The following is a 14,453-nucleotide window of genomic DNA, read 5'->3' on the forward strand; positions in this document are numbered from 1 at the left end:
CATTATCATGATTGAACCTATAGTCAGATTTAGAATCGAATAAGGGATAAGCATGATCTGATTCGATCTGATTTATGTTTATAGAATAATGATATTTTTGTTGAAAATATTATCTATTCTCTAATTGTTTTCATGATATATACATGATTACAACCTATATACATTATCTTGATTAATATATATATATATGTATGATTCCTAGTTTATGCATTTTTCTTGTTGTCTTGTTCACAACATCATGAGTTCCTCCACATCTGAAACTGAGGCCACTACAAACAACACTCCCTTTAGCAACATTGATAGGCTTGTTGTCCTCAATGTTGGCTCTCATTTTTTGTTGATGGTGGGACTCGAGAACCCACAACCTCCTGCACTTCATTCCTTATAATCACCCTCTTCACCATCAAACCACCTTATCACCTTATGACTCAATGAAACAACTTTAAGATTTTTTAGAGTCATTAAAGAGTTTCTACCAAAAAATGATTTTCATCACCTATTATAAGGGTCGAATAATTATTTTGTGCTCACTCTTGAACATTTCAATAGTTTTGTGAACCTATAAAAATTATTGTGGTATCGCTATGGTAAAAAAGAGATTTATTCTAGGTATCATGAAACCAAAAAAAGTAGTTAATTTAGATTTTAAATTGGGAGCCAAAATAAGTTTGAGATTCTATCTTAAAATGCAATAAAGATGTATAAAGTTTATTTTCCAAATCTCCTTGATTATCTCTTGGAATTAGTAATGTTTTTCAAGCATGTGCAAAAATTAACATTAAGTAGTGATGAAAATCAGATTTCTAATGGGGAATTAATAAGGAAATAAAATAAAATCTCAACATTGATTCTATTCTATGAATGAATGAGAAGTCTTGGCTATAAAAAGAGAAAACCATACCATTTTTCTTTCCCAAAAAAAATCACAATCCATTAAGAAATCATTCATTCTCAAAAAAATCCTTCATTCTAAATCATCCTTCACCTATCTTCTATTTCCAAAAATCCTTCATCCACATTCCTAAAAAACACTCATACACAACGAATTCATATCATCCATAACAATCCCAAAATCTTTCACACACAACCATCCATCAACTCACTCATCAATTTCTCATTCATCTTTTACTCAACCACAAATCCATAAGAATTTCATCCAAAAAGTCTTTCATTCATCATCTATTTCCAATCATCTTCAACTATTCTATCAATAAAAAAATACATTCATTAATCATTTTCTTCCCTAAACATCATCTTCCACGCACGATCATAAAAAAACAACCATCTTCAACCAAAAAACAATAATCCAAGATCTTTCATACACAAAAATGAGAAAAAAGCACAATGAAACTCAGGAAAAGTTATAGTTGGATTGGAATACATTATAGAGAAGCTCCAATTACATGTCAAAGTCATGTGTCTGAGTTTGTTTTTGCACACAAACTTCCTACATGCCTGTTCGACATTGGTGAACCTTTTTTGCACCACTTTTCATGAGAGTTGCAACATTCCATTGTTGTTGAAATCAGCATGAGAGGTATGTCATTTTCATTACTTTCTTTTATAGTAGTTTTATTTTTGTTTTCAATAATTGTATTAGTAATAATAATTATCATGATCATAACATATACCTATAACTACATCAAAATAAATAAGTGTGTAAACAATAGGTAATTAAGTAGTTTCTCACCATATATCAATTGAAAACTTATTCAAAATATATATAAAATAAAGATCTACGAGTCAATAAAAAATGAAATCACATTACCATAATTATAAGATATGAGATGCGGGATCAGACATAAGGCCTATGCTTCGCTAATATTAAAAAAAACGGTTTTTAAATAAAAAACAAAAAATGGAATTTCTAAACTAAGTTTTAATATGAGATGTGATATCGGGCGTAAGAGCTATGCTTCACTCATTTACAAATAATAATTTAAATGTTACTTCTTTTAAGAAATAAAATCAACCCAACAAACAATTTTTTTCTACCCAAAGAACTACGTAGTCTTGATTCCCAAAAAAGATACATAGGACCAATATCACTCTTGTCAGACATAATAATAAAATAATTTTTTTGTTGGTAAAAATATAATAATAACACAATTAATAATCCATGCAATATAGTGGGGTACCGTTCGAACGGACAACTAAGGTGTCAATACATTCCCTAGTGTGTAATCGACTCTCGAACCTAGATATCAAATTCCAAGGCCCAATGCGATTGAGCCAAAAGATTTTTCTACATTTTTGACTGAAAAAAATGTAGTGGCGACTCTAATGAGGTCGTGCAGCCGGAAATCGGGGCGCGAAAACTGGCGACTCTGTTGGAGATTTTTTTTAAGAGACTCAGGGCATAAACGTTAAATGCATGGATTTTTATATTTATTTTATTTCATTTTATTCTTATCCTTTACAACATATTATCATATTAGCATAAGTATATGCTCTATACCCGAAGATTAGATTAGAAGGGACATCCTCCTTGTCAGTGAGGATTTTGGGCTTCACTTAGATTAGCATGATGAACCACCTAGGTTGTTACCAAATATCATGGGCCTTACCGGTGTGAACTATAGGCTCCACTTGTAATCCTTAGGGTATTTTGGGTTTTCTCTCTTTGTGATTGGATGCAATCTGGGCACCTTATAAGCAGACCCTTTAAGATGTTTTATATAAAGGCCTTATATCCCCACCTAGGGTTAGGGTCTTAGATAACATACAAAACCTATTAAGTATATCATATCTATGACACTGAATGCATACATGCATGTATACGTACATGCATCCAAAAATATATTATTCAAACATTCATTCATTTGTGCATTCATTCAAGAACAAAATTTTCATTGATTGGCTTATGCATTTATTCATTGCATTCAAAAATAAAAAAATCTCCATTAATTGACTCATACATTTATTCATTACATTCAAGAATAAAATCTTCATTGATTGACTTATGCATTCATTCATTGCATTCAAAAATAAAAAATCTTCATTAGTTGACTCGTGCATTTATTCATTACATTCAAGAATAAAATCTTCATTAATTGACTTATGAATTCATTCATTGCATTTAAAAATAAAAAATATTCATTAATTGACTCATGCATTTAGTCATTACATTCAAGAATAAAATCTTTATTGATTGACTTATGCATTCATTCATTGCATTCAAAAATTAAAAATCTACATTAATTGACTCATGCATTTATTCATTACATTCAAGAATAAAATCTTCATTGATTGACTTATGCATTCATTCATTGCATTCAAAAATAAAAAAATCTTCATTAATTGACTCATGCTTTTATTCATTACATTCAAGAATAAAATCTTCATTGATTGACTTATGCATTCATTCATTGCATTCAAAAATAAAAATATTCATTAATTGACTTATGCATTCATTCATTGTATTCAAAAATAAAAAAATCTCATTGATTGGTTTATGCATTCGTTCATGCATTCAAAAAGAGAAATTATTTCATTCATTCAATTATGCATTCTTTCATACACTTTAAAAAAATAAATATGTCATTCATACACACTCACCTATTCATATATTAGTAAAAAAAATAAAATTACATGCATTCGTACATCTTATACATTATAAAAAGATTTGCATCCTCATATTATTCATACATCTTAACATATGCATAGTCATACACGTTCCTTGCTTCTCATGCATCATTTCGAGTTTTATGTTGCATATCAATCTATGTAACATGATATAAAATGTTCACCTCATGTAAATCATGCATCGCTAAAAATTATTTTCTACATGCATTTTATGATACCATTATGAAGGATACTCATAAGTTTGAGTTGATTTTTAAGAATACTATAGTTAGACTCGACTGAAAGCAATCAATATTGAACAAAAGATATTCAAGAAGATAGAGAACTCTCAATTTGCGATCAAGACCACATAAGCTACACTTGTCACACGAGATAATGCATTACCTCCAATCCCAACTAAAGTTGGAGCCCCATTAAATTCTCATTTGAAACCCACTCAAGGCCAAGCCCATCTCACACTTACTCGTGTTTCCTTTTCCATGAATAAAGATTTACTTTGAAATGCATGTTTTTTAACGAGCATGTACTAATGCATTGATAATGCAAATTTCAATATATCATACCTCATCCTACACTACACTTTACTAATCATATTTACCTAAAAAAAACACAACAAAATAAACCCAAAAAAATTAACTCATGCATTACTATGAGATATTCGATTCAAAAATAAAATGGAGGATGATGCAAATATAAAAACAAAAAAATGAAGTACATCTTCATGCAAATTTTTTCTGATGACACAAGGTTTCTTTGTAATTCCCAAACACTAAGAAGACATCCCTAGTCACCCCATTTGAGTTCATACATCATGAAAAAAAATAATTTTTTAATAACCCTCAATATGTTAATAACCCAGAGAGGGTAGTTTTTCAATCGTTTTCCTTGACATTCAATTATTAAAATAAAAAAATATTCTTTCACGCCAATCATGTAACAGAAGGATAAGAGAATAGAAAAAATGTTCTTTGCTTAGAGGACCCCAAAAAAAGAAGAAAAAAAAATAAAACAAAGAAAAAAAGTCCATTGAGAATCCTGAATTGATATATGAGGCAAAAGTTAGGGCAAAGTAAGGTGCAATAACAAAAAAATGAACCCTTCATGAACAAAGTCTCGCCTAAATCTTAGGCCATTTTTATCCACAAAATTCTCGTAATAGTTGAATGTCATGCTAGAAAACTATTGAAAAACAGGAAAAAGAAGAAAGGCGAAATGTGGGTATGGGAAACACATGTTTTGAGCCTTATATCCTTTTCTTGAAACCCCTTAGCCTACACTACACCAAATTTTGTATTTTGTGGAGGTTATTGAAATCTCCACAAATAAATCAAACAGGGCGGGTTGAGCAATTAACTAAATATACAGTGAGAGTTTTTATTTAATTAGTAGAGGTTTTCAACCTCCACTGTCAATTTCCCATTATAAAACCTAAATCCTTCATTCTTTCCCATTATTTTCCATTCTTCTATGCTGAGGCTCTCTTGCACTCTTAGGTTCTCTTTCACAAAGAGGTTCTCTTCCACACTAAGGTTATAATCTTTTCCATTCATTTCGATTTCTTTGTGTTTGTGCTCTTCCATTCGTCAACAACAGGTTAACATTATAAACAAGTGCAATTTTTAGGGATTAGGGTTTTCTGTTTGTTTTGATTTTTTTGGTTGATTATGTTTTTTTGAATTTTCTCTGTTTTTGGTTGATTGTGTTTGTGCTCTTCCATTCTGTGTTTCCTTCTTATGATTTCCTTCAACATTTGTTTGGAACTCTACATAAATATTGCATGATTTTCATTATTGTTTGAGAGTGAGGAAGAAGCAATAAGACGTGTTTCTTGGCAAATCAAATTTGATGTGAAGAGAAGGATAAAGCATAACATCCTTCTTGGCAAATCTAATTGCCATAGGAACGTGCTTCGTACAGCTTGATTGCACATAATGGTTTTTTCGTTATTGCAAATCAAAGTCTGTTGCTTTGTATAACTTGTTTGCATATAAAGAGAATTACGAATGTGAAAAGAGGATTTGTGCTATTGCAAGCTTCACATCTGTTGCATAATGGCTTTGAGTAATTACGAATGTGAACAGAGGATTTGAAAAAGTATATTTATTTATGAACAATAGAGTAAAATACATTTCTAACTGTGAGTTTCATACTCATTTTTATGTTAACTACTTATGTTGAGTAGATATTTGTCTTCTTTATTACATATTATTGTGACTTATTACAGAGAGCTAGAGTGTCATGGTACAAGACTGAGAATTGCATAATATGTTTATATTTTTTTGGGTTTGTTTGATAAAAAATGAGTTATCCACTGATTTTTTATAATATTATGAATGAATTTATAATCTTTTTGTTGTTAGCTTATTTGATAAAAATAAGCTAAATAAATATAAGAGGCTCATGAATTTATGAAGATCCATAGATAAATTAATTTCTGTGAAAGGATCCTATCCAATGCTTTCAAAATTTCAACTTTACTTTATGCGACTTCCCATGCAAAACCCAAAGGCACCAATCAGAGCATATTACTTAGGTCACAGGTTATCCAGGAAATAACATTCGATTAAGTATAGTTTATTTTATTCATATGACTACAATATTATAGGCGTTAGAAATCATATGATGACTTTCACAAAGAAATTGTGTTTATGTGTCTTGTTTTTGAACTTAATTTGTATTATGAATGTACTTTAATTTTTGCCTCATCTAGTATTCAAAATGTTTAGGTATATATTGTAACAGATGACTACTTAATTGGTTTAAGTCATTTCTTAGATTTTGCTTTTGAGAATGGAGCTGTTGGAGATACAATTAGATGTCCATGTCCCAAATGTGGGTTTCTGAAATGGCAAACTAGAGAAATAGCTTATGACCATTTGCTTAAGAAACCATTTCCCCTAAATTATGTTATATGGAATCTTCATGGTGAAAAGCAAGTATTTCACTCTACTACAACTGAAGATGTAATGTAAGAAGCTTGTCATTATGAGAATCAATGGAGACAATGATGAATGATGCATTTGGGCATTATAGACAACAAGTCAATAATGAAGGTTATCAGAACAATGTGGCGCAGACGAAATACTAAATGAGGGGCCAATGGACGATCACAGATTCATTGACGAGTTTCTAAAAGACGGAAATCAGAAATTGTATGAAGGGAGCAATTACACAAAACTAGAGTTTAAAATCAAATTATATCATATAAAGGTTTTGTGTGGATTAAGTGACAAGGCGATGACTTTGATATTAGATTTTTTGGGAGATGCATTTCAAGAAGTGAAGTTTCCTCCATCTGTTTATGAGTCAAAGAAAATCATTAACAAACTTGGTCTTAACTACACCAAGATAGATGCATGTCCAAATGACTATATGTTATATTTGGGAGATGGTGAAAAAGACTTGGATGCATGCAAACATTGTTGTAAATCTAGGTGGAAACCCAATAAGAAAAACAAGGTAGCAGCAAAGGTTTTGTGCTACTTTCCACTCAAACCAAGACGATTGTTCAGGTGTTCTAAGACTGCAAAGCATATGAGATGGCATGCTTCAGAAAGCAATAAAGATGGATTGATAAGGCATCCAAGAGATGGTGAGGCGTGGAAGACTTTTAATTTAACGCATCCCGATTTTGCTTCAGATCCTCGAAATGTCTGCTTAGGCCTTGCTACAGATGGTTTTAATCCATTTGAAACACTTAGTTCTACCTATAACATTTGGCCAGTGTTCTTAACTCCATATAATCTTCCTCCTCGGATGTGTATGAAACACACTTCTTTCATTCTATCAATGATCGTTTCGGGCAAGCACACACCTGGAAACAATATAGATGTGTACTTACGTCCCCTTGTAGACGAGTTGAAAGTGCTATGGAATGATGGCGTGGAAACTTTTGTTTCTTCATCAAATGAAACTTTTAGAATGCGGGCATCTCTTATGTGGACAATTAGTGACTTTCATGGTTTAGGCATTTTATTTGGTTGGAACACGCATACGGGTTTAGCTTGTCCTACTTGTAACTTTGATGCAGAACCTTGTCGTCTTCCTCATAGTAGTAAGTGGTGTTTTATGGGTCATTGTCGCTCTCTAAGTAGAAATCACAGATTTAGATTGATTCGTGCTCGCTTTGATGGAAGCACTGAGGAACGAAATCCACCATCAAAATTATGAGGATTTGATATTCTTAGGCATGTGGAAAATATTAATGTTACATTTGGGAAAGGAGCAAAGTTGAATGGTAGTGGAAAAAGATCTAGAGAAGAACCTAAGCAATGGAATAAAAGAAGCATATTCTTTGAACTTCCATATTGGGAGTTTAATTTGTTGCGTCATTGTCTAGATTTTATGCATATTGAAAAAATATTTTTGACAATATCATATATACTTTGCTCCATGATAGGTCTAAATCAAAAGACAATCTTAAAGCCCGGAAAGATTTGAGAGAAATGGGCATAAGGTCTGATCTTTGGCCGGATGATAATGATAGATATAACCTCGCTTTGTTTTCACTAACCCGTGACAACAAGAAGTTATTCCTCAAAGCTTTGAAGAATGTTACGGTACTATAAGGTGTGATCTTTGGCCGGATGATAATGATAGATATAACCTCGCTTTGTTTTCACTAACCCGTGACAACAAGAAGTTATTCCTCAAAGCTTTGAAGAATATTACGGTACCAAATGGTTATGCAAGTAACATTTGCAGATGTATTGATGAGGAAAAAAAAATACTTGTTGCTGAACCATGATACTGCAACCTTAGTGGAGTTTTGTTCATTTCTAGAGTACTTTTTAGGAGAAGCTAAAACATTAACAGATCATGTTGGAAGCGAGTCTATACATTATTGGATTGTCGAGGCAATAGGTACAAGGGTTATATTTAATTGGACGCTAGTCTATTTGTTTGTCTTTTGTTAAATTATTTTGGGTCTTAATGGAAATATTTGATGTTCTATGTTATTGTTATAGACTTAGAAAGAGTTGTCAAGCAGATTAAGGTCAAAGTTAGAGAAGTGAATAACTTACCTATCGGACTATGCATCATTGTGGATTTTGATGAGCAAGGCGCAGCTTATGGTGATGCGCAAGGCCTTCTTGCTGGATTTTTAGGAACATTGGCATCTGATTGCAAGTTGTTTCCAATAGATTATGATAAGTGGTCAGGTGGATGTAGTGGTACACCTTCTACTTATTTTGCAGAGTGCTTTGATACAGTCATAAAGGTATAACAATTATACATGTCTAAATTTTTATCTCTAATACTATTTATATTTATATCTAAAATTAATAATGACAAGTTCATGTCACTTTTTGGAAGCCTCGCTTTTGTTTTAGGACTAGCAAACGCATTTCAAGACGATATTGCAAACTTAGTCTTGGAAGAAAATGGAGTGCAAGTAGGCAAAGATTATGGGATGAGTTCTCTGATCCAGGCAAGACTAGAGATGAAATCATAAGAACTGTTCCAATTGGCATAGACAAAGATCAATGGACTCGTTTTGTTCACTATCGTCTGAGACCATCAACTATGGTATATAAATTGACATTACTTTGGTTGTTTGATTTTTTCTATAACTATTTTTATTTGATTAGTGTGTGAATGTGTAATTGTTTTTCATAGGAACTTTGTAGGAAAAACAAAGAAATTCGAAAGAAGCAAGTATTTCCGGATACTAGTGGTTCTAAGCCTAATTCAAGAAGAAGGCGTGAGATGGTAGCGACACTATCATGTTACTTTTTATTTATTTAGACTTCCCACTTATTAATTTTTATTTATTTAGAAAAGCTCAAATTTGAATTAAGTTTTCTATATTTTAGATGGTGAATGGGAAGCCGCCAGGTTGTGGAAACTTATACGTTGCCACTCATAAAAGGAAGGATGGAACATTTGTAAATGAAGTAGCAAAGATTGTAGCGGTAGATTCAATATAACTAACTAATCTTCTATGCATGCATTGAATTTTAATCTTCAAATTTTTACAATTGATAACATTTTTGCATGCATGTAGGAACAAATTCAAGAGGCTTTGACTCAAACCAACATTGATGAATCTGAAGTTTCTCCTCATGATTCAGTTGGTAGAGTGATGGGACCATATCACTCTGGGAGAGTGATAACCATAGGTATGGGAGCAGTTCCTACGAATACATATAGGAATACTAGACTTCGAGTTTCTGATTTGAGCCATTCTTCATCATTTGCTGCCGCATCTTCATCATCTAATAATTGGCGAGAGAGATGCAACAATTTGGAATCAGCGTTTAAGTCCTACATCATAATAAAATAAGGAGGGATCCCTGAAGGATTGACTAACTTCTTTACGCATGTATGTGCAAGTACCAATATTATATTCAATATTTTGTTTGTTTGTTTGAATTTCCTGGTTTGAATATAATGTGATTTTGAAAGTTTCCCTTTCTGGTTAGATATAGTATAAATTGTTCAATATTTGATATAGTATAAATTGTCATGAAGGAATGAACCTTGATTATTGTAATTGAATTGGTGGTGGTGCATGAAGTTGAGGGAAGAATTACATAAACCTATGTGGTCTAGAGATATGTCATGTGGGAGACTTGAAGTGTCTGGTGATGTTGTTGTTGTTGTGAGAGGAAAAGAGTGATTATTGTTCCTGTGATTGTTATTGCCTTCATTTTCATCGCTTACAAGTTGTTGATTTGATTGCATGTTGTTGTTGTTTATTGAGTTTATGTCAATGTTGAAGCTCATTGAATGGTTGTTCATTGCTTCTTGCTCCACCAGTACAATGCACTGTATGTGTTGTAATGAAATCTATTACTTGAACATCTTCAGGCACCTGTTAGAAATTAAAATACTATATATAAATGAGAGGAAAGTTTAATATGTCTATATAGTTGCTGCCACTATATGTATCTTGAAATATCTCTCCAAGATTATATATATGCGATATGATTTTTTGTAGGGTTGGGATAGCATTAATTAGTTTATGTATGTGGGTTTATGTATCAATCTTTTTTATAAAAGAAAAATAAAAAAAATGAAAATTTGTGTTACCTTATAATTGTTCAAGGAAGTGTTGTTATTATTTTTACATTCTTAGTTAGTATATAATGATGCTGTAATTATTAATATTTTTTTATTGTTCCAACTAAATGTTTTCATTTTATTATTTCAGGCAAATGATGATGCAAGTCTGCCTAATACACATTTGGGTGCAAGAGGGTCATCTAGAGCCAGCAACATTTAGGATATTTGTTATGTATTTTGTTTTCAAAAGTGTCATATGAGACTACTTTTAGTTTTTTGAGATTTTCTAGTGTATCTAGATTTATAACGAATGATGAATTGTAACTCTTTCAACTTTGTTACGCTACATTTGTTACTTGCAATGAAATTTTATTATTGCTAAGAACATTTTTATTTGGTATTGTATATTTAAATAATAATTACAAATTAATGACACTAAAGTTATGAAAATTATGAAATTAAATTGATGTTGAAATACCTTCTAGCATGTCTCCATTTGTTATTTCAAGTAATGGGATTGAAAATCTCCACAATAAACATTCTCAAATAGTAGAGGTTTAAAGCCTCCATGGTAAACACTACAAAAACCTCCTCAAATAGCGAAGGTTAAAAACCTCCTCAAATAGTGGAGGTCAAAAACCTCCACAAATAAATTGCTGCGAATTTACAGGTACTAGAGGTTTTCTAAAACCTTCACAAAACGCTTCTAGCTGTCATAACTGTAGCGGTTTTTGAGACCTCCGCTATTTATATTGTGGAGGTTAAAAACCTCCGCTAATCGCATAAAAAACTTCCACTAAATACAAAACCTGTTGTAGTGCTAGCCACGATACAAGCTTAAAAATACTTTGTCAAAGACTTATTTGCCTAAGATGTGCATCATGACAAAAAAATCGTTGACTCTAGAAAACTCATAAATTTTGATAAAAATATCTCATCTTTAATGCATAGGGTTAAAAATCATCTTATTGATATTATCTTCACTTCATCATCACCCATGACCTAAAACATAAATTAAATCATGTCATTATCACCATCACGTCTAGTGAAGCTCAAACTCAAATTAAACACTATCATCACTACCACCATATCTACACAAGTCAAACCCAAATTAAATTTTATCATCACTACCATATTACCACTCATAGCCCAAACATTTGCAAAGTTTGTATGATCATTGTTTTAGTATTTATTTTTAAAGAGTTATTAATGAAATAATGAGTATGAAAAGGAAAAGTGGAAGCCTCTCAAACTGTGGCAGATTTTGAGACATTTCACGGTCTAAGGCTTTCCAATCCAAGTCCACCAGCACAATTGAAAGGGAAGGATGACTGTTAATAACTCATATTGGGGCAGTTTTTGAGTTGATATCATTGTCTGATGGAATATTATAAGAAGCCCAAAATTGTGGCAGTTTTTTGGATAATCTTATTTTTTATTGGAAAGTTATAAGAAACTCAAAACTGGGGCAATGATGAAGTGACTTCCTATAGCTATGTAAGTCGATTCCATCACAATAAGCTAGAATCTCTCAACCAAGAAAGTTATCATCTTCAAAAACAATTTCAACAACGACTCATACAAGTTGTTCGTTCCCTATCAAGTCAAATAACCATATTCGAGGGTGTTCACAAAAGAAAAAAACAAAACAAAAAGAGAACAAAAAAAAAGAAAAAACAGCAAAAAGGTTGAAAATCCTTATGGACAACCTAGGAAAAGGAGAATAGTTCTAAGTCAAAAACCTCCAAGGGTGACTTAGGATCATGATAAAATGAGAGAATTCCTGACAAATTCTTACATAAGGTATTTTGGACAAAAATTAGTGAAAAATAAATTAACAACCTCAAGGGGAAGTATTACTACTACACATTATCGATCATCCAGATTGTGGTGGTTTACAAACAATAACCACCTGAATGAAGACAAGGTGTCAAAATAGGCGTACTGGGGCAATCTTTTTTGCTACAAAAATATCAACGTTTTAGCAAGAATTCCTCAACCACCATACACTGGGGCAGTATGATTGAGTTTAGTCACTATCATCAAGATCATGCTAAGGTAATTTTATGGACCACCTTAAGAGAAATGCATCTTCATTTAAACTAGAGCAAATTTTGATGGGTGAAAAGTTATGGTACCAATCAACAACATGCATCAAGGGTTGCTTCAGTCGAGTCTGCAAAAGTTTATGAGTTTCATCCGAAAAAATAAATCATGAATAATACATTAGAATATTCGTGCATAGGTCTTACCTCTCATTCCATTATATTCAAAAAGCATATAATATTTATATCATACATGACATAAAACAAATACTCTCATAATAACATCAAACATTGCATATTCACATTAATCAAATAATGCATATACATGACATAATAACATCAAGCAGTGCATATACATAAAAAAATAAAAGCATCAAACAAAGCATATACATGACATACAAACAATGCATATACAAGACAGACAAACATTAAATCATATCAATACTCAAGTCAATACATACACACTTTAATCATAAAAACAACAACATTAAGTTCATGCATACACAAACATTCAAACAACGACACCATTAAACCCCTAATGTTCTTATGTTAAACATCAACCACCTCTCATGCATCATAAGCATCATTACACATACTCATGTCAATCAAATGCATAGTCAAATTCATACATTAATCATATTATCATACCATTCATCCAAAGTGATTCAAATTGTGCCTTCGAGGACCCCGTGCTTGACGATCTCGAAGTCAACCTTCCTAGGATTCGTGCATGACCTTTTAAAATTTGAGGGTTTCGTGCTTGACGATCTCAAATTATGCCTTCGAGGACCCCATGCTTGACGACCTCGAAGTCAATATTTCCAAGCTCCATGCATGACCTTTTAAAATTTGAGGGCCCCGTGCTTGACGACCTCAAATTGTGCCTTCAAGGACCCCATGTTTGACGACCTCGAAATCAATCTTTCAAGGCTTCATGCCTGACCATTTAAAATGTGATGGTCCTTTGCTTGACGACCTCAAATTAGGCCTTCGAGGACCCCATGCTTGACGACCTCGAAGTCAACATTCCCAGGCTTTATGCCTGACCTTTTCAAATTTGAGGGTCCCATGCTTGACGACCTCAAATTGTGCCTTCGAGGACCTCGTGTTTGACGACCTCGAATTCAATCTTTCAATGCTCCATGCCTGAACTTTTAAAATTTGAGGGTCTCATGCTTGACGACCTCAAATTGTGCCTTCGAGGACCTCGTGCTTGACGACCTCGAAGTCAATCTTTCCAGGCTCTGTGCCTGACTTTTTAAATTTGAGAGTCTCGTGCTTGACGACCTCCAATTGTACCTTCGAGGACCTCGTGTTTGACGACCTCGAAGTCAATCCTTCTAGGCTTTGTGCCTGGCCTTTTAAAATTTGAGGACCCCGTGCTTGACGACCTCAAATTGTGCCTTCGAGGACCCCATGCTTGACAACCTCGAAGTCAATCTTCCCAAGGCTCTGTGCTTGAGTTTTAAAATTTGAGGGGCTCGTGCTTGACGATCTCAAATTGTGCCTTTGAGGGGCCCGTGCTTGACACCTTGAACAAAATCTTTCGTACATCGCTCTTTATCTTACTGACAAAAAATTATTTTGAGCCTCCACAAAATCAACATTCATTTCTTTACTAGTTACTTATCATGGCAGACCTCAAACCTCAGTTTGTGTGCTATCCAATAAGCAACAAGTAAATATGGGCAACTGTGAACACCAAATTTTGTCTGGCCCAAAATACTTTTTTAAAATATAAAAATAATTTTTAAGTAAATAAAGATAGCCATTTATTTGAGTAATTTTAGCATTGATTTTAAATGTCTTAAAAAA

Source organism: Lupinus angustifolius, chromosome LG19, assembly GCF_001865875.1.
Source record: "Lupinus angustifolius cultivar Tanjil chromosome LG19, LupAngTanjil_v1.0, whole genome shotgun sequence".
Lineage (NCBI taxonomy): Eukaryota > Viridiplantae > Streptophyta > Magnoliopsida > Fabales > Fabaceae > Lupinus > Lupinus angustifolius.